Source organism: Alligator mississippiensis, chromosome 1 (genome assembly GCF_030867095.1).
Source record: "Alligator mississippiensis isolate rAllMis1 chromosome 1, rAllMis1, whole genome shotgun sequence".
Taxonomy (NCBI): Eukaryota; Metazoa; Chordata; order Crocodylia; family Alligatoridae; genus Alligator; species Alligator mississippiensis.
The window spans coordinates 109908920-109934888 of NC_081824.1; the positions used below are offsets into that span (position 1 = coordinate 109908920).

The 25969-nt window shown below is 43.2% G+C and overlaps 1 long non-coding RNA gene across 1 annotated transcript; it reads right to left on the bottom strand.

The window, feature by feature from the left end:
• Positions 1–2509: 2509 nt before the first annotated feature.
• LOC109281151 (uncharacterized) lies at positions 2510–25489 on the bottom strand. The gene is made up of 4 exons (XR_002087711.2): positions 25413–25489; positions 21909–21960; positions 4472–4647; positions 2510–2858 (listed from the first exon to the last, which is right to left on the bottom strand). It is a non-coding gene; the product is annotated as an uncharacterized LOC109281151 (long non-coding RNA).
• Between the last annotated feature and the right edge of the window lie 480 nt (positions 25490–25969).

Here is a 25969-nt window from a genome sequence, read left to right on the forward strand (position 1 = left end):
TAATATATTTTGGGGCAACAGCCAACACTGGCAGAGAATCAAGGATCTGTAACTGAATCGTCTATGTCTCCTTCTCTACCATATTGAGCAGATGTTGGCCACAGTGAGCTCTTGGCCTATTGTGTTCTAGGAAGAGGAATCATTTGTGAGACAATTATAGCAAGGTCCAGTACATTGGGCATAGGACTAAATGTCAGAAAGGGATCTAGGTAGGAAATAATTTTCCTTTCTGTAAAAAAATTGTTGAGTCACTAAAAAGTTGTTTGCCAGTGCTACTAGTACTTAGTACTTCATTAAGTAAGTACTACATTAAATGTGCAGTAACTACTGTGTATTAATGAATGTATATACATGCAAATCAGCTAGCTCCTATAAGTCCTAAAGTGCACCTAGATGACGGGAGGGGGAGAAGCATCTGGCATAGGGTTTTTACAGTCCCACAGTACAGTTTGGATTGTAGAATGCAGCCAATCCCATGATGTCACTAACTCTGCAGTCAGTTGAGAAGTAGGTCTACTGAATGGTTACTAGGTCCATCAGGAAGGCTGCAGGCTGATCCTGAAGAGGAGACCATAATAAGAAGGCCCTGGAGCTTGTTAGTACCAATTTTCCATTAGGCAGGAAGGTTGCTATGGTGTAAGAATGTGGCTGGTTGCTCAGGACAGCCACTGAATAGAGGGACAGTGGTGACTTCTGGTTGCTGTAGCCACCACAGCTGCACGGCATGAGCAAAAGCTGATTTTTGTTTTCCTCCCCATTCTCATTGCCACATGGGGCAGTTGCGTCTGTTATCTGCCCCTAATTATGTCACTGTTTACAAAAATAACCTGTTCCTTCTCCAGAGTGGGACCTACCACAGTAGTTTTTGTGCTGCTGACCTGGGAATGAAGATCTAGTGCAGTGTGGAATTCCTCAAGTGATATAAAAAGTCCATAAATAACATATAATGCATATACTGTATCAACTACCATAGATTTCTGTAGTTCTGAGCTTTCATTGGGTTTTCAGACTCCTGGGAACATCTGGATGCCTTTTAAATGAGTGGGACCTCTTTTCAGGAGATCATGATGTAGGACCAAGTTCAATGAAAGACATTAATTTTTCAACTTGAGGACTAATAAAAAGAAATGAAAAAAAATGATGTGGGAAGGCAGTAAAGTCTGTATCACAAACCAGAAAGAGTAAGGGTGTTGATATTTTAGGTCCCTGCTACATGTTTTGTATATTATGCAATTAACGGGTTAATCACACAATGAATTTAGACTGGCCACATGTGCAAAGTAAGACAAGCCAAAAGTGCAATGTAATTATCACACAATTAACTGGTTAATCATGAAATAAATTTAGGCTAGCCATACATGCAAAGTAGTTATCACCCCATAAAAATGGCTATGTAGGTGTAAAAAGAGTTAACCAGCTACAAAGTTAGTGCTTGAAAATGTGGAACAACTCTATAGCTAGTTCCTATCCAGCTTTAATCTGAACATGTGGCAAGATATTTAGGCTATGAGAACTGGATAAATATATTTGCAAAAAATGGAAACTTGGTAGAATCCTGGCTTTTCACCAGAAATCTTTGTATTGTATTTCATGCAACAGGTTGTAGGGCTGATTGGTTTTGAAAACTGACCAGTATAAGGTAGAAGCATCTGGCATTCACTGCTTGAAGCAGAGCAGGAATGAATGCTTTTTTGGGTATTTTTAATTTATTGTATTAGGAACCAAGGGTCAGTTCCTAAAAAGAATTTAGGTGTCTAAAATGGGATTAGGGTGAAATTAATTGTCTAAAGACAAAATTGAAATCCTGAAAAACACTTTGTCTGCTGCTTAGCCCTCAAGGTAGCAAAGGGCATCTCCACAACTATAGAGAGCTTGACAGGGCTCAGGGTGGGAGGGGTATCCTCACAGTCTCAGTTCCAATTCTGGAGCTTATTGAGCAGGAGTGGGTAGACAAGGGTAATTTCTTAGTGGCAGTCTTGAAAACTGTGTAGAGCCAGCACAGACATACTCAGTAGGTTCTCCTCCACGCCGTTTACTGTTTAGTTTTAAAGGTCCCCAAACACCTCAAATTGCACCTCGGCATGGGCATAGAACAGCCTCACTCTGCACACGTTTAAGCAAACTGGTGTCCACCTCTACCTAAGCTTGACTGGGATTCAGCAAATCAGTGTTCTTCTGCCTAACTCTCTTGAGGGGCTCAATCTAATAGATGTTCTCTGAACGTGTATAACACACATGCGGACAGGATCAGGCTCTTTATAAAATAAAGTTACAGCCACCCTGTCCTTTTAAATATGGCTGTATTGCTTCACATATTATAGCATAAGGTTACAGTACTCACTGAGAAAATGGAAGACCCAGGTTCAGTTTAAGGGGATTCAAGAACATATGCTTAAGCTCTAAAGACAGTTTCAATACCACCTGGCTAGACATTATTCTGGATAGTGGGACATTCCCCACCGTTCTTCCACTATGCTGAAAAGTATCAAGCATACATGGTTAAGGAAAGTTAAGAAGGAAACAATGCAAGAGAACAAGAGATAGCATGACTCTGTCGGCTAGTAGGTAGGACCCTCATTTGGTACCACTAAGAACAGAATACAACTCCCTGCTCTCATACAGTCATTTGACAAAATACAGAAACAAGGAAGGCAACCCTGATCTCCCTTTTCCCAGGTAAATGCCTTAATTATATGGCTGCAAAGTCATTCTACTCATTTTCTCTCTCTCTCTCTCTCAATGGTTCAGTAAATCTTGAAGGGGTAGGAGTTACCTGCATTGACCCCTATGGCTGATTCATGGTGCAGAATTGACAGGAAGCAGCCACGTCTTTCCCTGCTTTGCTGAATGAAAAGCTTCTGCAACACAAGTATTTGAACAGGACACTGGGGTGACACCAGTAAAGACATACACATACACACATATGTACACATATATAACTATGACTATCTAACTATATATATGCAGATATATAGATCTAATTATATATATATTTATATAGATATAACTATATATAAAACTTTATAACTATATATATAACTATATAACTAGCTATATATATAAAACTATACACACATACACATGCATATACCTACATGTATATCTATGTATATATGTATGATCAAATGCATATATGAATATATGCATAAATTAAATTATATCTTGCTAAGAAAATAATAATGACCTGACAAAGAATGTCTTGCATTTGAAAGCTTGTCTAACTCTGCTACATAGTTGGTCCAATAAAAGATATTACCCTAAGAAATAATTGCTTCTTGCAATAAAGATACCAGAGTTGTTATGGTGGTAAATACATTTGCACAGTTGTTTTACTGGGCTTTTGCAATTATGATGTTATCTTTTACGGAATTAATTCTGTTTTTTTTTTAACCAGTTTTACACCAGCATGGCTGCACTGTTGTCAACTAGACTTACTCTGGCTGCACTGTTGTCAACTAGTCTTACTCCTTTAATACACTGTTATGAGTTCAGCATTAGGCCTCTGTTTTTTTTAAACTCAAATTTTTCTTTAGAGATGCTACACTAAGCTTTCCTCTTACATGCCATGCTAGTATTTAATTTATGTGTCTGTGGTGAAAATTTAGCCCCAATTGGCACAACTCATCCAATATGTGGCTCAATGTTAAGATCCAGATAGTGTAAAATGGCATCACTTTGCTGGCTTAAATGATTCCAAAATTCATCTTAGTTCAGCTAAGTACCCCAAAATCTAAAATCTTGTTTGAACCATCTTACTTTGCACAGCTGTACATTGACCAAGTGCCAAACAGCTAGCATACACTGAAGGCATGGTTATACATGTAAGATAACTGGGCTAGACCATCCTCCACAGGAGCTCTGAGTAACTGTGTCCCTTACTCAGGAGTCTGCCATAAAAGCAATGAGGTGTCTATGCATTGTGCTTTCTCCAGCTCCTAAGGGCTACTTAAGGTTAAACCTTTATCTTGTTCTTAGTTCTAGCCATAGGTTTAGGTTTTACCTCACTCCTATTTTCAGTCCTGGTTCCCAGCCTACTTGAAACTCTGCTCCAACTATAGCTATAGACTTCCCATGCCCTAGTCTCTGACTGGTTAGTCTGGAAATTTCCTAAGGACAGTATTTTGTATGGGGTGGTCTCAGCCTTTATTCTGATAAATCTCCCATTGACTCTGGTCTTCTGTTTCCGATCAAGCTGGAAACAGAGTACAACAAGAGCTACCTGTCACGGTATTTCAACACTTCAGCTCCTAGGCCCAGCTGTGCTTCATGGGATTGAGGAATGGGGAAAAAATAGAAAGAAGAAAAGATGACTAAATATTACTAAAGGCCAACCTCCCCCTGCCCCAGTAAAACAAGCAAATAAACAACTTTCCCAAACCCTCTAACCTCCCCTCCCCCCCCCCACTATAGTTGAATTCAAGTATTGGATTGCTTCTTATAATTGTTTCTGATACCAAATCAGTGTACTTACACCAAATCTTGGATAATGCAGGCAATTGGTTATCTGTTCAACAGCAGGTTCTCCATTATTTTGTTGTTCCTTTGAGTTTATAGCAAAGTTTATTTCTTTGGAGTTGATTGCCAATGCAGTCTTCTGTGCTATGCTGTTTTCTGTCTGAATCCCTCCGGGGTGGACTTGAATAGATTCTGTTCCAAGATAGACGAATGCTTGAAGGAACGAGGCAAAGCACTGGTCTGCATTTCACAAATCTGTTGACTGCTTGTCCCCATGTGCGTTCCAAGAAATTCAAATTTGGATTGAAGCACAACGGCAGTTATGGCAGAAGCCCTCCAACACTTTTGGAAAGAAATGTGCTTGATACCAAGGTAAGGCTTGCCAAAGTCAGCTTGCCAAATCATAGCTTTGGAAAATGTGAGAACCAAGAGATCAGTGTTTAAAGCTATATTCTGGGAAGTGCTGACCATATCAAAGGAGGTGCACAGCTCACTTGATTTCCAATGAAATCAGTGAGCGAATTCTCTAAGTACCACAGAGCTCGTTCTGCATTTCACAGGATCAGGCCCCTAGATGGCAAAGGTTGTATCACTTTCATGTTTCCTAGGAAACACATTTACCTAACAGTTTAGTGGGCCATTTTTAACAAAACCAATAATCTATTTTAAAAAGAATGTCTCTTTTGTGGGTTTTTATAGCTTATGTAACATTTAATGATATAAATGTACTATTACAATTTATTCTCTCAATTCTGGCTAAAGTCTTTCCATTTTTCTGACTGAGCTGCGCCTGATTATAGATGTTTCACCTTCTCTAAAAGAAGAATACTATTGTGCTTTGTGTTCTAGCCCAAAGATAGGCTGTAATTCAATTAATACTCAGTAATTTCTTGGAAAAAAACTTTTGTTTATTTGCACCTTAAACCAAAAGCCTTTCTCTCTTCTTAAAAACTAACATTTGTGTGGCTTCATATGGCTTTAAAATGACCATGGTTTCACAAGTGTTCATGAGTACCCTATTTGCACATGTGCACAAAGAAAATGTGTGAACAAATGAGGTCTGCAATTGCTCTCATGTTTCCTGTGACCCTAGCCCTTGTCAAAAAGCAAGCTTTTTCTTCTTTCCAGAGCATTTTGAGCGCAAGGATTGGCTAACCAAAAGCATTTGGTTTTATATGTAATACCCTTGAATGTTGTCTTACTTATTTTTTTCTGGGTAATATACCAGATATATCACTCATGAGTTATGCCTTAAAAAAAGGATTGCTATAGAAAAATAACAACTCACCTATACAACTGTATTTTTCTAAATACGTTTTTCCTAGCCAGGCACACATTATTCAATGATCCCTACAACATAAGCTAATATGATTTCTCTATGCCTTTGTATTCAACCCGGTCAAAATTAGTTACTTTGTTGCAGTCCAAGGCCTCATCAGAGAATAAACTCTGGCTCCTCAGTTGCTTGAGTAACTTTTGTGTCACTGGAACCTCAGTTTCAACAGAAAACCAAATTCTGAAATAGTGTGTGTCTCCTGGATTTCTTCACCCATCTCTGACTGCAAGCAGCAATCAATTAATGTATTTTCTGTATCACTGAGACCCACTTCAATAAATGTTTACTCAGTATATCCAAGGGAAAAAAAGTTGTAGAAATGGTGAACATGACAACCACTGTCTCTGAGAAAGTGTTTAGCTTTATAATGTTTTGGTTCTTTTAAAATCATCTCCTCAGATTTTGTCCTAATCTTATTCTATTGCTGTATATCACAGTTATTTCTGCTGAGGAAGGGTTGACTTCAAATGCAAGACTTCATTTGAATACAGCAGACCACAGTTTGGAGACATGTTGCAGGTGGTGACAAGTGTGTGTGGAGATCTTTAAATAATCAGTTAACATCTTTCACTCTACACTACTCCAATGACAAGGGATGTAGAGGAGGAGATAATTCCTGGGAGTACAAAGAGATGACATTAAGGACTCACATACACATGCTGGAAGCTGACTCTGATATGCTGGAAATCCAGTGTGTCAGAGCAGACTTGATTAATTGATTAATTGAGTCTGCTGGAGCATGGAAATAAATGTGCTCCAGCAGATTCTGATGTCATGTATATTAGCATGCCTGCACTGAAAAATGGTGGCTGTGCATTTTGAACTAAAGTTTGTTTGATGAGCTTTATTTCAAAGCACCCCGCCGCCATTTTTCAACATGGGGGATGCTGATACATGTGACTCTCAGGTACTTTTAATTAAAAGCGCTTGCTAATTAAAGTGCCCCCCCCCAATGCCTCCCAGAGCACCAGTTGGTCTAATAAAAGGTATTGTTTTGGAACCAAGAGTTCTAGCTTTTTGTATGTCTTCTTGTCTCAGACCAACACGGCTACCAAGCACACCTCTTAATTGGCTGACATGTATTGAATATTTTTATTCTGATTGCCGTCTATGTCACTGTTTGAGAATGCGCTGCTCACCAGACATTGCTGTTGCTTACTTTTGTTTTGTGGAGTTGGCCCCAAATGTAATGTCATGTGCTGTGTGTAGACAAAACGAGAGGTGTGCGTGCATGACACTTTAAAGAGGGCTAAACGCTTTTGCACCGCTTTAATGGTATTGGTGTTTGCATGCCTCAGCGGCGTATTGCACATTAATTCCAGCCGCTGCAGGAAATTCGTCGGCTTAATGCACCTTCAATGACTTGGGGCGCAGCAAACTAAAACTCCTTGAATGCCCCTATAGTCGCAGAGTGAAGCACTGGGCTCCATGCAGCTCTGCAGCTCTGCAGGAAGCCCTGCAGGCAGCTTGGTAGCAGCCCAGGAAAGCAGGATCTGCCCCAAAAAAGCGGTGAGCCTGATCTTTCCTACTTCCCCACCCCCCTGGAACCTGCCTGCCTGAGCTGCGTGGTGGCCTGGTGCTTCCCTCCATGGCTGCGTTGCCCCCTAGGATTGCCTGAGCTGGGTGCATGCAGGCGGGTGCTGCCTGGCAGTGGGGCGCTGCTGCCATGGAGGGAAGCAGCAGCCCTCCCTGTGGCCCAGGGACCACTCTGCCTGCCAGCAGCTCGCCCTCCCCTCTCTGCCGTCAGCCGGGTGTGTGCATGACACAGGGCTTCATCAGCCCTAAATTGAAGCAGTGTTTTTTAAAACCCACTGCTTCAACTTAGGGCACCTGTTTCATCTACGCATGCCCTGAAACAAACAACCACCTCCTCTCTCTTCCACCAAACAGTGGCAGAGTAGCTATAGGAAAACTTATGTATGTTTTTAATTATACATCCAATCTAAGGTCCCAAATCTGGCATCCTTATTTGGGGCCAACTTTTCCCATCTAGAGTCATGGTGAGTAGCACTTTATTCCTTGACTGTACATTGTGGCTTTGCTACCCACACAAAGCATGGAGCATCACATCCATTGTGCAGTCTGCCTTGTTGCCTGGAAGGCTGATTGTGATTCTGAGAGCAGCATACTTGGTGGGTCAGAATAACTGTGCTGTCTGTGGGGATGTTATGCCCTCTCCACCAGTTCCTGACCATGCTTAGAATATGTACAGGAATGAAGTCCTAGGACAACCTGCTCTTCTCTATGCTCAGCCTGTGACCATAGTAGCTAGCAACTGTCCCAGCTCCAGTATGTCCCTTCAAAGAATAGAGCTCGTGTGTTACTGAGAGTTGCCATTAAGGACCTGATATCTTCCTTAGGCAAAATTCCCTTTACAATCAATGCCTTATTTAAAAAAGTCATGATCAGACCCTTATTAAGGAGTGCCCTTTGAAAAATATATATTGAGTTCAGTAGAGGTAGAAGCAGGCCCCTAAACAATACAGACTTTCCCAGCAGAGGGCCAAGCTTCAGCCAGACTATTATAAAATTAGGTGAGATCTAGGCAAACTTACATAATCATATATTAAAAACAAATGTAAGCAGCAGTGGATAGAAAGCGTAATCACACATTTACATCTGGACTTCATGTGGGCTTATACGCCATAATTAGCAGCAGCCTCTGTTTAGCTTTGTTTCCACATCTGGGAATGTAACAGCAACACAGACACTAAATATAAAGACCAGGAGAAAAGGCAAATATGACTTGCATTAAGTAACACTGCTTTTATAATTAGGCATGATAAATTTAAAGAGATACTGTCAAATGTTTTAGGCTTCAACACTGTACTTTCTGTGAATATATAAAGAAGTTTCACATCCTTACAAGATAAAACAACATATGTATCCTTTTTTCAAAAACAACTTCATAATATCTCTTAGAACTGATTGAAAAATTTCACATTCTGAAACTTTTTGACAAACAAGTTGACAAGTTTTTTTTTAAATGCCGTTTTTCTCAGTTGACTCTAGCTCAAAGATACAGTACATAACATGTACATATAGGTAAAAAATATAATAGATATAATTCTATAATATATACTTATTATACTCATCTAGTACATACATTTTAGTGTTATATGTAACATTTTTGAACCAGTGCTCAGATATCTCTTGTCTCTGCCTTAGTCTTTCAGGCTTTTCTTCTTGATTTACCTACTGCAGCATGATGGCACCACCACCCACAGGGGTGGGACCCTATTCTCCACACTGCATGACAGATGCTAAGTGTGCATGTGGGGGTATTACATTTTAGAAACACTGTACCTGTCAGCAGCATTATGATGTTCCATTTGCTCTAAGGATATCTGTACAGAATTACCTACACAATAGTAATCTTAGCAAGAACAAGACCTATTCAAAGAGATAATATAATTAGCACAAATAAAAATATGTTTTTTTTAACATCTCCAGATTGACTCTTAATATAAGCTAAACAGATAAGGCATGTTCAGCTTAGTTACTGAGAAAAAACAAGAAAACAGTCCAGTTTATATCCTTTGGAAACAGTCCCCACTATGAGCTCTCTGGTCAGCCATTTAACACTGCTCATTCCCCAGAGCTCCTCTTTGGCTGTGTCCCCCTCCAATTAAAGGTTGCTACCCCCAGTTACCTATATGCACAATAGTTTTCACTCCCTATTTTTCCAGGAGGTGTACCTATGAAGGATGATAATTTAAAGCAGTCTTTTAATAGATACAACGTTTCTCTGACTGCTTTGGCTGGGTATACGTAATTTGTCAGGCTTTTTTTAAACCATGCCTAAGGAATTTTGCATTGTCAAGGAATATGAATTGCAGTTAGATCTTCAGGCCTTGCAGGACAAATTCGTTAAAGTCTTAAAGTACGGATAGCCAAAGATTCTGAGCTTTTTCCTCCTGGGTTTCCTGCAAAATGACAAGACACACATGTAGCCCATAAATTCTCCTTAGCACATGAGTTGACTATGCTCATGCCATCTGTGGAGATAGGTCTCCCAAGAGTGTGCTGAGAAGTGAGGTGAGATGGCAAGTAATGGATGTGGCTATATGCATAGCAGGAAGTATACTGCCCTTTCCTAAGAGGTGAGTTGCCTTGGTCACCTGGGCACTCTGAAAGGCCCTACATCTCTCATGTACAATAAGTTCCACAGCACCGGCAAGCTGTAAAGGAGCTGTCATTTTAAATTAATTGTATAGAGTCTTACAGGCCAATAGATACACTGGAAGAACTGGTTAGAACTGTTTTGTTTTATCAGAACAACATGCCAGCACAAAACTAAGTTTTCATGACTTATTATGTCCATTTTCTGCCTAACTGTTAGAGCAGATAAATCACAAACTCTTTCTCAGAGCAATAGTCCTTATTTCTGACAATTGTCCCACTGACTTCAATAGAGGCAGCTGCAATAGAGTAATGCTTAGCAGAATTGGACTCATGGAATTTGTATAACATACCTACAATATGTTGGTCTAATAAAAGATATCAAATTCACCCAAGGAACCTTGTCTGCCTATAACATACCTGTTATGCATGTTCCTTAAATAAATACATAATGATTTTAGTTGTAGTGAAGGGTGCCAAAAGAACTGCTTCAGCAGTAATTAGAAAAGCTTCAACCCTGAGCTTCAAGTTGGCAGTGCAGGGATGAGCTTCAGAGTGAGAAGGCAGCTCATTCCCCATGCCAATTCTATCCTTGAGCTCTGCTGAAATGGCCAAAAAAGTATGCCTATAAGTATGGTTGCCATGGTGGTTTTGGTGCTGAGGATACAACCTCTGCATCTGTACTGAAAAGCTATCTGATATTAATGCATCTGTCACTAGTGTCTCATATTGAATTTGAGCTATGGGATACACATAAAAAAGTTCCATCTTCCCTTCCCCTCTAGCTGGGCAACAGTGAGCTCTTTAATTGACTGTGTGTCCTGATAGTATCAACTTTTAATGAATACCTTAGATAAAAATATTAGATATTTAAGAGTTACTGCAGTCAGCTGTATGGTGTAGGAAAGAAAGAGTGCTATTAAAATATGCTAAGAGCTTTTGAACTTCTATTCCCTAAATGCAAATGAATTAAGGATCCTGGAAAATGTTTCGGCCTCTTTTTTGTACTATAATTTAATCCTGAAAGGCATTCTTTGATTCACTTCTGTAATACTTTGGGTTTTTTTCTTCTTGTTGTTTTATTTTACTTATTCCCACAGCCAGCTTCAAATGACCTCAGGAACACAGGGCAGTTAAAAGATTGCTTACACTTCTTAATACTTTTAATCCTTACTTGTTATAATTTGATTACTGAGACAGATTTTCTCTGTGGGCCTCATATTAAATCACTTTCAAGTTGAAACAAACCAGAAATCCTTTTAACTTAACAGAGCTGGTATTCAATACTGAGCTAGTCAGATGAAGCGCAGAGACTTTAGCATGCAGCATATTCTTCCTGATTTTTAAATAGTAGGGACGCCAACACCAATCTATACCAACACTCTACATGTGAATTCATTCTTGGAGTGTAATCTTTTTACCATGCTTGTATTATTGAAAGTGAAGTAAAATATTGATGGAGATGGAAATAGTTTTGGATCTTTAGCAGATAGTCTTGCTAAAGTATGCAGGTTCTGCTAATACCTTATTTATTGTAACAAGAGAACATGCTGCCAGAATGTTCATCTTTCAGCGAACACATTTCATATCAAATCAGCTACACCAGTGAGGCACATTTTCTATTCCTTGAGGATATCAGTGCAATTGGCTGTACAACAACATGCTAAAATGATAGCTTGCTTATTCATTTGGGGAAACTTTGGTAAAACAAAAACATTTATAATCCAGCTACAATAAGACAGTTTATAAGGGAGCCAATTATTCCATTACAGTGAAACATGCAAGTGTTTCTTGTGAAATGTTACGCAGAAACATTCACAGGAAAACTTTGTGAGAAGGTGGGTTCTGCTTATGTAACTTTTGATTGCTGATAATGATGAGCAAATACATTTTGCTTAACCCTGAAAGCCACTGAAATATTGTGGGCTTGGAAAATTTAGCCCAAACTCAGATTTCTTGCTAACAAAACTGAAAATCAGGGATCTAAAAGGGGTGGGGGCAGGGGGTGGGGAAATCAGTGCAAATATAAAGGAAAAAACCATACCCAGTGGAATAGTATTGGCAGAAGGAAATTTAATGAATTGAGAGGCATAGTGTTATCCCTTTTGCATGTTACTTTGGCAGAGGAGGCAGGATTAGTTCAGTATACAGCTCTCAGCCCTCAATCATTTACAAATCTGAAAGCAAGCAGTTTTTAAGTGTGATTCCTCTACTTTCCCTCAGCCTGTCCTGCCAATATTTGAGTTTGCTAAGTCTTCATCCCTTCTTCCAATACAGGCCCTGGATATAAGGAGGATTAGTATACTAATATCAGCTCTGGGTGCTCAGAGTGTATCTCAATTTTTTTTACAATCTATATGGAGAAAAAGCCACGTGGAATATCCTATCCATGTTAAGAGCTTTTGAAATTATATTTGAATGAACTAACCAGTGTTTAAATATGACCTGTACATTTTATAATAATATTTTTTTCAAGGCCTCTAACCAAACAAATAGATGGCATTGTATTCATGTTTTTTCTTCAAAGCTAACACCAAAAACTGGCACTGAACAGTGTCACAGGACCTGCCCATTTTAGACTCTAGTCCTGTATGCTGGCCAGTGTGTCTTTATGCTTGTGTAGAAGTACATTGTCTTTAATGTGTAGATGCAGGGGTCTTTCCAAGCTGTGCTGCTTGCAGGGTTAAGACAATATTTGTTAGCGATGATGTCTACAGATGCAAGAGAGACACAGATCCTTGGGTTTAGCAGGGAAAAAAGTCCTTTTACATTTAAAAGACATTAATAGAGATGGATTCAAACCAAAACTCTTGAGTCCAAACCCAATGAACTTTAAAGATGATCAAATCCAGATTTGGTGTTTGGTGGTTGGGTTCCTTTCTAAAATCCCTCTACATGTTACATTTGTGCCCTGATTAACATGCTAATGGGGGCATGTTAACATGCCCCCATTAGCATGTTAATTGGGGCATAAATGGCAAGGGTTCTACACATGTACCTAGTTAAAGGTGCCAGAAAATGGCAAACAAGCCCTAAAAATGTTTCATGTATAATGTAGAGCATTTTAATTTCTATGTGGCAGTGCATCTTTGGTGCCTGCCACTTTAAGGACTGGAGCAGGCAGCCTCCATGTGGCTGATTGCAGCAGCCACTTTTCAATGCAGGCCAACTATATAAAGAGGCATTTGGCTGCTAGCAAGGGAGGCAGCAACATCAGCCAACTGAGCTCCTGCTTGGGGACCTGGAGGTAAGGAAAGAGGCTATGTGGAGGTGGGGGCTCCTGTTGTCCTGGGTAAGATGTGAAACTGCACCCAGCTGGGGAAGGGTGGCTTGGTGGGGCTCCTAGTGGCATGGGAACCTCCAGGAAATGCCAGGCCAGTTACCTCCCCGGTGAAGAGTGGGAAGGGGCACCTTATATCCCAAGCCCCACATCCCTGGTGGTATTCCAGCAGAGCAGGGGGAGTCCAACCCTGAGGCAGAGTCCAGGCTGGAGGAGAGACCTAGGGCCCTGCCCAGGCAGCATGAGGCCAGGAGTGAAGTAGGATAACAGTTGTAGAGTTGCTCAGCAAATGTTCAGTTTAGGGCAGCAGGAGATGCCCAACAGACTGTGCCGGGGCTGATTGAGGCACGGAGAGACAAGCCCGAAGCCGGGTGAGGCTGGGCGGTATGAATGTGGCCCAGGAGAGGGGTCTGCATGAAAGGGGCCGGGTGAGAACCATCAGAGTGAAAGGGACCCCAGTGAGACAGGGGTGGCATGAGAGTGTCCCTTCAGGGTGGTATGGTACAGCTACAACTGTGTGCCCAGTTTGCGTCTGACTGAGGCCAGAGAGCTAATACACAGTGGAACAGTGTGAGTCATGGGGCACGTACAGGGGTGTTCAGAGTGTGGACTTATGGCCCTAGTCACCAGGGCATACAAAAGGTAGTCTCCTGCTCAATAACAGCTGAACTTTATTTTGATCAAGGTGTGGCAGGTGAGTGGAGCAAGTGGACTGCCCAGCGATGGGGGAAGACTGGAAGTAGAGACTGGGCTGAGAAGGTAACCCTATTACATTCTCATTTTAATTTCTCATTAAATTTCACAGTCAGGCTCTGGAAGTGGCAAGATATGCGCGGGTGCAAGTCTGCTGTGCCCCTGCTCCCCAAAGCCACCCCAGCGACTCCCAGCAGCTGCGGAGCACCTTGCTGACCCCTAGCACAGCTGGAGGTAAGCAGGGCCCATGGTGGGAGGGGATTAACCCCAGACAGCTTTGAGGAGGCAGCTGAGTGGAGCCAAGGAGGTTCTCGTCCCGCCCTGGCTCCTACTTCACCCAGCCCCCAGGGAGCCACGCGACCAGAGCCTCACAAACAGGTCATGCAAACAGGCACGCTTGTCTGCCCAGTGCATGAGTTAGCGCAGAGTTTGAGCAGGAGGGCCAGTAGGAGGGCTTGAGACCCTGCCAGCGCACCCTAGGCAAGACAGTCCCAGCCACAACTGGCCTACCAGCAGCACCATGTGGATGGGCACACACCATACCCTGAGGGTCCCTTGGAGACTGCAGCCTCCCCCTCTGGCGCCTCGGAGGCCTCCACCCAGATGGAGCCCATGGTTCCAGGCTCCATGCCAATGGAGCCCCTGGCTCTCGACCGTTGGGGCTGCTTGACACTTTTTTCAGGCTCTGGGGTCTGGGAGCATGGCCACCTCCCCTTGTGAGGTCTGCTCCCTTTTGGGGTCTCTGGTGTGCCAGCTGGAGGAGCTCCAGACTGCAGTCCAGAGACTGCGTGCCATCAGGGATGGTGAGCAGGAGATAGACTCCTACTGCCAGGCCCCTAACCCCCTGGAGGTGGTGGGTAGGCCAAGGTCACCTTCAAGGACAAGGGAGGCCTTGGGGACCTCCCATTCTGTCCAGCCAAGGGGTTGGATCAAGGTGGTCAAGGGACCCAAGGCCCACTGCACCAAGGTCCCTGCCCCACTGGAGCTTTGCAACTGGTATGAACCTCTTGCAGCCCCAGCAGAGGCTGCTAAGCTGCCAGATCCTGTAGGCAACACAGGCTCAACTGTAGCTACCACCTCCACTCTCCCTAAGACAAAAGTGTTTGTTGTGGGAGACTCCATCCTGAGGGGGACTGAGGGGGCAATTGGCTGCCCCGACCCCTTCACCCAGGAAGTCTGCTGCTTCCCGGGAACCTATATCTGAGACATCACGGAGAGGATCCCTAAGCTCCTCCAGCTCACTGACCACTACCCTATGCTCCTTATCCATGTGGCCATGAATGACATGGCTCAGAGCAATCCCAGCCAGGTCATGAAGCACTACAGGGATTTGGGAGTGGGGCTTAAGGGGTTGGAGGTGCAGGTGGTGTTTTCCTCAATCCTCCCAGTTTTGGGCTATGGGCTGAGGAGGGAGAGGAAGATTGAGGTAGTGAATCAAAAACTGCAGCGCTGGTGTCATCGTGAAGGCTTCAGCTTCCATGACCACAGTCCGCTCTTTGGTGAGAGAGGCATCAAGCTGCTGGGAAGGGACAGCCTTCACCTCTCTTCGCTGGGGAGGAGGCGCTTCTTAGCCAGGCTGGCTGACCTGCTCCACTGGGCTTTAAACTAAGCCCACCAGGGGATGTGGGGACTACCGCCACTGCTGGCTCACTGAGCAACCTTTGCAAAGCCAGCAGGCCAAGGCACTTAAGGGATCCCACCCCGCCCTGGCCCTGGAATGATCTGTAGGCAAGGCAAGGGCCCCTAAAGGGACACTTGCATGCCTGTACACAAATGCCAAGAGCTTGAGGAATAAACAGGAGGAACTTGTCCTCCTACTTAACACAAATAATTATGATGTCATAGGGATAACGGAGACCTGGTGGAACTCCACCCATAACTGGACCACAGGTATAGGCGGCTATACCCTGTACAGGAGAGATCAAATGGACAAAAGGGGCAGGGGTGTAGCTCTCTACATCAAGGAGAGCTATGCATCCCTGGAAGCTAACATTAGCACCCAGGGTGGACGACTGGAGACCCTCTGGGTTAAAATCTTTGGGGAACACGGCACAGGGGACATAGTGGTGGGAGTCTTCTGCAGACCTCCCACCCAGGATCAAGAGCTTAACCAGGAGTTTTCCAGGGAATTGGCTGAGGCCGCATGCTTCTGGTGCATGGTTGTCATGGGAGACTTCAACTACCCAGACACCTCATGGGAAGAGTGCTTGGCCAAATCCAAATGGTCGCAAAGCTTCCTCACATGCATAGATGATCTCTATCTGATTGAAGAAGTCTACAGGCTGATGAGAGGCAAAGCACTGCTCAACCTGGTACTGGCAACAGGGGACCACCTAATCAGCAACCTAACGATTGAAGGGAAGCTGGGTGACAGTAACCACGAGCTGATCACCTTCACCATCCACCGTAAAGCTGGCAAGTCAGTCAGCAACACAGAAGTCCTTGACTTCAGGAAAACTGACTTTGACAAGTTCAGGAGGCTTGTCAGTGAGGCCCTAAGGGACCACGACCCAAAGCGGAGGGGAGTTCAGGATCAATGGTTACCCCTCAAAGGAGTGATCCTGGATGCACAAGCAAAGTCTATTCCATCTTGGAGGAAAGGCAGCAAAAGGGCATAGCAGTCCCCTTGGCTCTTCAGGGAACTAGTGGACCTCCTGCATCTAAAAAGAAAGGCCTACAAAAGATGGAGGACCGGATCCACCTCCAAGGAAGAATATTCTGCACTGGTCCAGACCTGCAGGGAGTGAACCAGGAAAGCCAAGGCTGCAATGGAACTCCAACTAGCTACAAGTATCAAGGACAATAAAAAGTCCTTTTTAGATATGTGGGGAGCTGGAGGAAAAGCAAGGGTAACATTGGACCCCTGCTAAACCAGATGGGATAACTGACAACTGATGCCCAGGAAAAAGCCCATGTGCTAAATGGGTACTTTGCGTTGGTCTTTCACCAGTCCCAAGAGACACCCCTGCCCATTACAGGATGGGAAGGCCTGGGTGAAAGAGATTCCTTACCCTCCATCAATGCTGACCTTGTGAAGGAACACCTTGAGAGGCTGGATACCTTCCAGTCAGCCGGTCCTAACGGTTTACACCCCAGGGTACTCAAGGAGCTGGCAAGCAGCATAGCTCAGCCCCTGGCACAGCTCTTCGAGGACTCATGGCACTCTGATGAAGTGCCTGAAGATTGGAAGGACAATGTGGTGCCTATCTTCAAGAAAGGGAGGAAAGTGGATCCGGCAAACTACGGGCCCATCAGCCTGACCTTTATCCCAGGGAAGGTCTTAGAAAAGATTATCAAAGGGATCATTCTTAACAGACTGGCCAATGGCAACATCCTGAGGGATAGCCAGAATGGGTTTATAGTGGGTAGGTCTTGCTTGACCAGTCTTATTTCCTTTTATGACCAGGTTACCTATCACCTGGACAAGGGAGAGGAGATTGATGTTATATATCTTGATTTTAAAAGAGCCTTTGATCTGGTATCCTATGGTCACTTCTTAGCAAAACTGGCCAGCTGCAGCCTCAGCTTCACCACAATCCGCTGGCTGGGGAATTGGCTCCGTGGTCGGGCCCAGAGGGTGGTGGTTGATGGAAGTCAATTGTCATTGTGCGCTGACCCAGTGGGGTCCCCCAAGGATCTGTCCTTGGGCCTATATTATTCAACATCTTCATTAATGATGTGGACATTGGAGTCAGAAATTTACTATCGAAGTTTGCCAACAACACCAAACTTTGGGGTAAAGCGTTCATGCCTGAGGACAGGAGGGTGATCCAGGCTGTCCTTGACAGGCTCAGGAAATGGGCAGACAAGAACCTGATGGTGTTTAACACCGAAAAATGCAAGATTCTCCATGTCGGGAAGAAAAAAATCACAGCATGCTTATAGACTCAGCAGTGCTACGCTGGCTAGCAGTATGGAAGAAAGGGACTTGAGGGTCATGATAGACCACAAGATGAACATGGCCATCAATCTGATGCTGCAGCTAGTAAAGCAAGCAAAATGCTGGCTTGCTTTCGTAGATGCTTCTCAAGCAAATCCCAGGACGTCATTCTCCTATTGTACTCAGCCTTGGTGAGGCCACAGCTGGAGTACTGCATCCAATTTTGGGCTCCACAATTAAAAAAGGATGTGGAGAAGCTTGAGAGAGTGCAGAGGATAGCCATGTGCATGATCAGAAGTCAGGAAAACAGACCTTATGATGAGAGGCTGAGAGCTATGGGACTCTTCAGTCTGGAAAAGTGAAGGCTCAGGGATGATCTGATGGCCACCTATAAGTTTATAAGGGGTGCTTACCAGGATCTGGGGCAACATCTGTTCACCGGAGCACCCCAAGGGATGACAAGGTCAAACGGTCACAAACTCCTTCAGGACCGTTTTGAGGCTGGACATAAGGAAGAACTTCTTTACTGTCCGAGCCCCAAGGTCTGGAATAGACTGCCACCAGAGGTGGCTCAAGCACCTACTTTGAACGCCTTCAAGAGACATGTGGATGTCTATCTTGCTGGGATCCTATGACCCTAGCTGACTTCCTGCTCCTGGGGCAGGGGGCTGGACTCAAAGATCTTCCAAGGTCTCTTCCAGCCCTAATATCTATGAAATGTGTCTGGTGCCAACAGTCAGCTAATTGCTGGTTCTAGGGCGAAGACTGCATGAGGGCCTGGAACTGGCCTTGAGGAGGTCTCAGCCCTAGGACCAACAATCAGCTGACTGGTGGTGGAAGACTGGGAGGGGTTGGGGGAGCCAAAAAGCTTCCCCTGCTGGGAATTTTACATTTTGTCCCTGGCAGCTCTGGGAGGGCTGCTGGGCCTGGGGAACCAGAGGCTCCCAGTAGGGCTTAAAGTCCTCAGCAGGTGAAGTCCCTTGGCTTTGATTCCAAGCACGGCGACCTGGTGAAAGCTGGCAGATGTGGGGTTTTCACAACCAGAAGATTGTTGGCTCCCTCCTGGACAGCGCCAAGTCTAGTTTGAGATCTGGGACTGTCTAGGCTGGGGCCAACAATCAGTTGATTTTTGGCCCTGGAACTTCCACTGGGGCTGGTTTGCAACCTAGTTCAGTCCTGTGGGAGAGCTGACAATCTACTGATTGTCAGCCCTGACCATGCCAAACTCCATCTGCAATCTAACATTTCGATTAAGAATGTATAATGAAAACAATGACAGCACCCTTTCATTTAATGTGATTGGTAGGTATGGCTGTCATTTATCTAATGGATTATGGTTGACCTAAAAATATTGCCAATTAGAAACACAAGATAAAGGCTTAACCAGTTGAATGTTATTTATGGACAAAATTCTGCAGTCCTTTCAAAGTCCAAAATTCTACTAAATTCAATAGAAGTCCTGCCTGGTTCGTGAGAGAGAACTGTGTTTCATATTACATACTGGAGCAAGCGAATCTAACCTCATGAATATTTTTAATGAGCCGCATTTGATAGCTGTGTTTACAAGCTAGGATATCTGATTATTTTATCAAAGATTATAGTTATTACTGTCATGTGTTTCAGTTGGGTCCTACACAGTAAAATTAAATTAGAAGTCTGATTCTTGACTACATTTCCATGAGGGCCATCTTTTACACACTTGCAAAGGGGCTGTAGAAAGCAGTGTAGTACAATTCTGCACTCATGCATGCTAGTTAAGCTATGGTGTAAGTGCACAGTAGTAAAGAACCAGCATCAGAATCTGAAATTGGTAAAGGAGACAGAGTCACATCCTCAGCTGTAAAGTGGTATGGTTTCACTGGCTTCAGTGAGGCTGTGCTAATTTAGTTATGTGGAGGGCGCAGACAGAAGTGCAGCTCCCCACTGTAACTGAGAACACTTTGTAGAAGTTATGACAGATCACAACGATTCCCTGGACCAAACAGAAGTTCAATGTTGGTTCCAGGGAGGAGGCGAATCTAGCTACTGGTTGTGAGCCTACAGCTGGTTTCCCCTAGCAATGGTCCCTGTTCCTTCCCATCCTGTCCCTGTTTTCAGAATGGGACAGGGGAAAGAGAGCAGATGGAGCTCATTTTAGGGGATCCCCAGCTGGTGCTGGAGGGTGGGGGCTCAAAAAACCTCAGACTGAACTCCCTCTGCTCTTCCCCACTCTCATTCTAAAACAGGGGTAGGCTGGCAGGCAACATAGACAGAAATTACAGAAAATGCTGTGTTTTTAAACATCTTCATCTGACCCCTCATGCAATTTTTGAAGCGGTCTGCAGCTTTCCATTTGTGTTTGGTCATGGTTACAGACTGCTTTCAGTGGCCAGATTGGGCGAAAATTGTCACTTCTGTCTGCATCCGGAGAAGCTAGTCTGTTAGGGCTTGTCTGCACTGTGGTGGCAGTGAACTCTAGCTGGGCTGTTTTTGAGCGCACACCACCTGCTTTCTCCACCTTGCATGCCCCTAACTAGGAAATACACTGGTGAGTTCATCTTGGGCATCCCTATATGACTGCTCTTGAGAACTCAGTCCCTGGTGTAGTCCCCCCAGGAGAGGTGTAGTGAGTTCATTGAGCATCCAGGGTAGGGTAGGAGTCAAAGAGATACTGACCACTGTAAGCCTGATGGGAAGGAGGGGAGGGGAGAATGAGAGGAAGGGAAGTCTTGCCTGCCTAGAGTATTGCTGTTGCTGGAGCAGTGTCAGCTCCCATGATAGTATCTACATGGCTGGGCTCCCTGGGAGCTGACCATGGTGCCCTGTTTGATCTGGCCCCCATCCCCAAGATGCATACATATTGGGTGTAGGGCTGTGCCTGCTCTGACAAAGGCTCCTTGGGGAGAAGCAGCAAACACTATTTTGTTTGCCCCACTTGCCTCCAACCCTGCAGATACTCTTTTTGGTGCAGCACTATATTACCTGACTCCTGTGACTGAGCAGGGCCAGGACAGGGCTGTCCCTCTTGTGGCAAAGACTTAGGGCAAAGCGGGTAATTGAGGCCCCTCATAGTTGACATCTGGGACTGGTGCTCCACTCACCCTACCATAGCTATGTTGCTGTTCCCCTACCAGGACACACTGTCACTGTGGTATAGCCAAACCCTATAAATATACAATTATAATCAATCTGTATTGCACTAGTGCCTGGGAGCCCCAGTCATGGACCTGGGACTAGATCAAAGCCCACAATTGAGATTGCGCTGCTACCTAACCCTGTTCTTATAGACGGTCCTTAACAGTAGAATTTCTTAAAGATACTTAGGTCCACTTCTGGGAATGCTAAGTCCTGACAGTGCTGAACAGATTGGTATTGAGTTCACGTATAAGACTCACTGGTATCTATAAACTGGATTTTCCTAAGAACTACCTAATGACTCAGGCCCTGCACAAAGCATGACAGATACTCTTGTTGCCACTTTCCCCCTTCAGTCAACACCTCGGTGGTGAGAACCACACACCCGGGGTATTAGTTGCTTTGGGGGGATAATCTTCCCGTGGACGTTTGAACCTGAGTTTCCTAAGGAAACCACCAGTTTAGAGGCTATGCTGGGACCAGGCTCTTTTAATTCCTTGGTATAGCTGGTCCACATTATATAAAATAATTAAATAGTATATATCCTAATCGGTAAGGTACTCCCATGAGAGATAGGGTCCTCACTTGAACCTGCCTTCTAGTCCCACTCTAATGAATGTTTAATTATTTGATATTAAATAGTCATTTGAATATGGGCCACAATTCAGATCTTTCCTCACCAAGTGAGTATTCTAACTAGGCTAAAGTTTCATGTTTACACTTTCTATTGTTTGGTGAAAGTTAAAGCAGTTTCTCCAGTCTTTGAATCATTTCTGTGTATTTTTATCTGTAGTCTTTAAATTTTCAATATTATTTTTTAAAGATGTACACAAGAACTGCATGTGGTATTCTAATATTGTTTTAACAATGCTGCATGTAGCACTGTTACTACTCCTGCCTCTCCCTATTACTCCCCTGAATAAACATTCAAGAATCACACACCCTTTTTACCATATTACCTGCCTGGTAGAACATGATTATTTACTGTATTTTTTTCATATACAATATATTTGGCATAAAATACGTACCTTTGTTTTTGCAAGGCAGAATGAAGATGAAAAGATCTTTCCTTGAGAGCTTCTGCTGGGGGAGAAAAGAAATTGTGCAGTTAGGGAGTTGTGTGTGTGGCATATGTAGCTTTACCTTCACTTTCATAGGGGCTTAAGCCACAGAAACTTCTCTTTCCTTGATTATGATATGCACCTCAATTTCCAGTGGCTGAATTTTGGGGAAAAAAGTGTGTGTTTTATGTGAGAAAAGATGGTACCTCCTTAAATCATTTTCAGTCACTGCTTTCTAGGACACATCCTTCCTCTCTTTATGTATAACCTACATAGGGAAATAGATTTGCTTTTGACTGCATTAAAAAACATTTTGTTTGAATGGACCCGGCTTCCTAAGTGTTCTTGATTGCTTTGAACGACTGCACTGCTCTCATAAACTGCAAATTTTTGCATCATCCGCAGCCTTTTTCAGCAGGAATTTGAATTTCCCTAGTGTATCCCTGGTGAACCTGTTGAATAGCATCAGAACTGGTATGTATTCCTGTGGAAATGCATCAGGAATAACCTCTTTCAATAATGATTCCCATTGCAAACTTCTTTTGAGATCTGTTAGTTATCCCACCCCATTCTATGTACCTTTTGTTGATAGGGTATGAATTTTGCGTTGCCATGATTTTGTGGAAATATCTTCAGAAACAATTTTAGCATTTCTAATTTCAGACACTGACAGCATTGCTTACTATTACTATATTAGAGGATTAGAAGTAAAAAAGCCTTGTTACATAATCCAGTCAATTTACCTATAAGTGTATTGCATTGATGCCACATACCAGTTTCTCTAGATATTTTTTTTCCTGAAAACTGTTTTGAAAAACAAAAGAGCTATGTTACAAAGAACAGGGTACTGCTACTATATTGCCCTTCCACATGCGTCACAATATAAGTATGATCTTTTTGAGATAAACTAGTTATTTAGATGTAGCTTTGGGTTTGATTGTATTTCCCTAACAAATTGTTATCTGTGTAGACAAAGAGAGCATTTATGGGCTAGATGAAGTGACAGTTTACACACAGCTATTGTATTTTTATTAGATAGGGCTAAAATATTCTTCACTGTATTTTATATTTACTTGTACACATCTGTCCATGTTATCCATAGATTATAGATCCAAGGTAATTAGATAGAATTAACAGGCTGGCTCCAAAAAAATTAAAAGTAGAAGATCTAAGGATCTTTTTACATATGATTTAAATTATTATGAAACATTAGTTTCAGAGAGAGAGAGGGTTAGAGATCATTATGGTAAATTGAACTTTTGGAAAAAGAAAATGTAATAGAGCCATTGGCCCTACACCTTCCTTGTGATATCACTTGCATATAGGAACTAGAACTTTGTGAATTATTCACAATTGCATCTGAAAGCACATAAAATTCACTAGCTTCTGCTTTTGTTTCAGAATAGGAACCCAGACCTTACTTATCAAAAAAGTTCTTCAAGTCTCTCAACTCTGTCAAATGTGTCAGTGTTCATTTTTGAAAGGACTAGAGCAAATCCATGGTTGTGCACAAAAATGTGGGAGAACCAAGGTTTGGTAGTGTTGAAATGATGTAGCTGTGGCTGTCTAGGAAATATGCAAGGGGCAAGAGTTTTTGTTCATGATATCTTTTATTGGACAAACTGCATGGTTGAGATAGATTTAGACAAGCTTTTGGGTATTGTGGTATCCTGAGAGATCTGAGGAAAGGCATGTGATACTCTAAAATTTATCTAAATCTATCGTAACCATGCAATTAGTCCTATAAAAGATACAACCCATAAAAACTCTTGCCTATGGGACTCAGGTCATTTTAATAGACTGAGTTTTCATTTTAGGTTCTGATAGTAAATATAGAAGTGAAAGGAATAACCAGTAGAAAAATACTTTCAAAATATTTTTTGCAAAAATTGGTTTGCAGCAAATAATCTACTGGTTTTAATAAAAAAAAGATCAAAACCTGAAAAACTGATTTTTAGGAGGATATTTCAACATAAGTCCCCAAATTTGATAAAGTTGAATGATGTGGAAATTGAAATTTCACTGAAATTTTTCCTGGAGCAAAAATAATTTCTTAAGTGATATTCCAAAGAGGTGGCAGTAACAAAGTGAAGTAAAGTGAAACTTGCAGGTTACTTGTGGCTTTAAACATTCCTTCTGTAAAGAAACTGTAGGGCCATTCTTTTAAACACGGAAATAAAGTGCCAATAAATCACAGTAGATTTTGGGAGTAAGCCTAAAGGACAAGGTAAGAAATTATCACATTAAGACATGCTTGTGAGTATGAAAAATCACTGAAAAGGCCAGAGAAGCTAGATTGAGATGGTTTGCTCATATGATGGGCAGGACAGAGAGACTGTTACAAACATGATCTACAGCAGAGGTCTGCAACCTACAGCCATATGAATCTATCCAGTGAAGATATTTTACCTGGCCCACCAAGCATATTTGTGTGAGGATGCTCCAACTTATGGCTATCTCCATCAACTGCCATCTCCAGCCCAAGGAAAGATGAGCTATGGAAATTTGGCCAACTGATCATATGTGCTGACTTTTATTTTTGCTGGGGAGGGGAGAGGGGCTCAGATGATGGATATCTAGGAAGTTTTATGCATTTCAGGTGACAGCCCTCTTCCTGAGGGGGGCCAGGGCCCTCAGGTCCCCACCTACTTGGCACCTGTGCCACTGATGGTGAAAGATTGCCAACCCCCAATTTACTCTGACCAGCAGTATGTAAAGAGGGTGGCCAAACCTTAAAAGGAAATATATTTGGAAAGATATGATAGATCTGAGCATCTAGCCATTGGATGCAGTTTATTGCAAAAAGTGGAGAGTCATGATCTGAGTGATGACCCCATCACAAGTTGGAGCTAGAGCCAGACAAAGAAACAGCCAATGTGCCAAGTTTTTATCTATATAGATATAATGTGTTTGTCAGAAAACTTGATGAGCTATAGTTTGCTTTCAGCATCTGTGTGGCTGCCAGAGTGCTATAGTAGTTGATAAATGCAAAGTTATTAATGTCAGAAGGAACCATGAAACTATCTAGTCTGATGTCCTATAAATCACAAGGCATTAAATTCCATTTAGTCACTCCTGTATTGAGGAGAGTAACTTGTATTTGACTATCAGATCACAGCATTAAACCTGTGGCCTTAACCTACCCATTCATTTTAGCCTGCCACCATATGGCATTTCTTCAAGCTAATTAAGCATGGATTGAAGCTTCAGCAGGGCCTAAGCCCAGAGTGCTGGCTGGGGTGACCTGGCCCTTGATTTCTCACACACAAATCCCTGAAGAAGAACAGGAAGTGTGGCAGAAGGCCACCTTTGTTTCTCCCCAAAAACTCTGCTCCGTGACAATTTGATTAGGATAGGCCCAGCAGAGTAGACACACCTTTACCCTATTTCTTTAGGTAACCTGAGCTGGATACATTCCTGAGGGAGGCGGGGAAACCTGCTCCCTCTGCCTACCTGACTAGTATCACATACCTGGGTGAGGGGCTTCCTCTCTGATGGGCTAGAGACTGCCAGTCTGCCTGGCAACTAGTGATGTATTTCAAATTGGTTGGCTGACAGCCAACAGGTGCTGGATTCCATTGGAGCAGGTAAATGAGGTCACAAGGGCTATGTAAGTTAAGGACTGCCCAGGAGGAGGGGCAGCAGTCATGAGGGAGACTCAGAGACAGAGAAGAGCTGAACCATCTGAAACTTGCTCTCTCTTTCAAAACTCTTGATCAAGGAACTGCTTGCCTCCAGAGGGAATCTCCACCTGCCTCTGGATGATACTTGTGAGTAAGCTACCTGAGATCTAACTAGATATGTAGCTTGCAGTAGCTCAGATGCGTGATCAAAGGCTACCCAGCCATGGGAGTTTGCTCTATGGGATTTCTCTGATATTGCTCTACCCTGTACCCTATTCTAACCCTACCCCTTGTAACCAATAAAGTTCTCCTTTGTACCTAGTGTGGGAGATTTACTGGGAGTGGGTCTAGATTATGCCGTGGGGTCCCCTTGGTTCACTACTTCTGCTTCTGACTGAGGGAAGC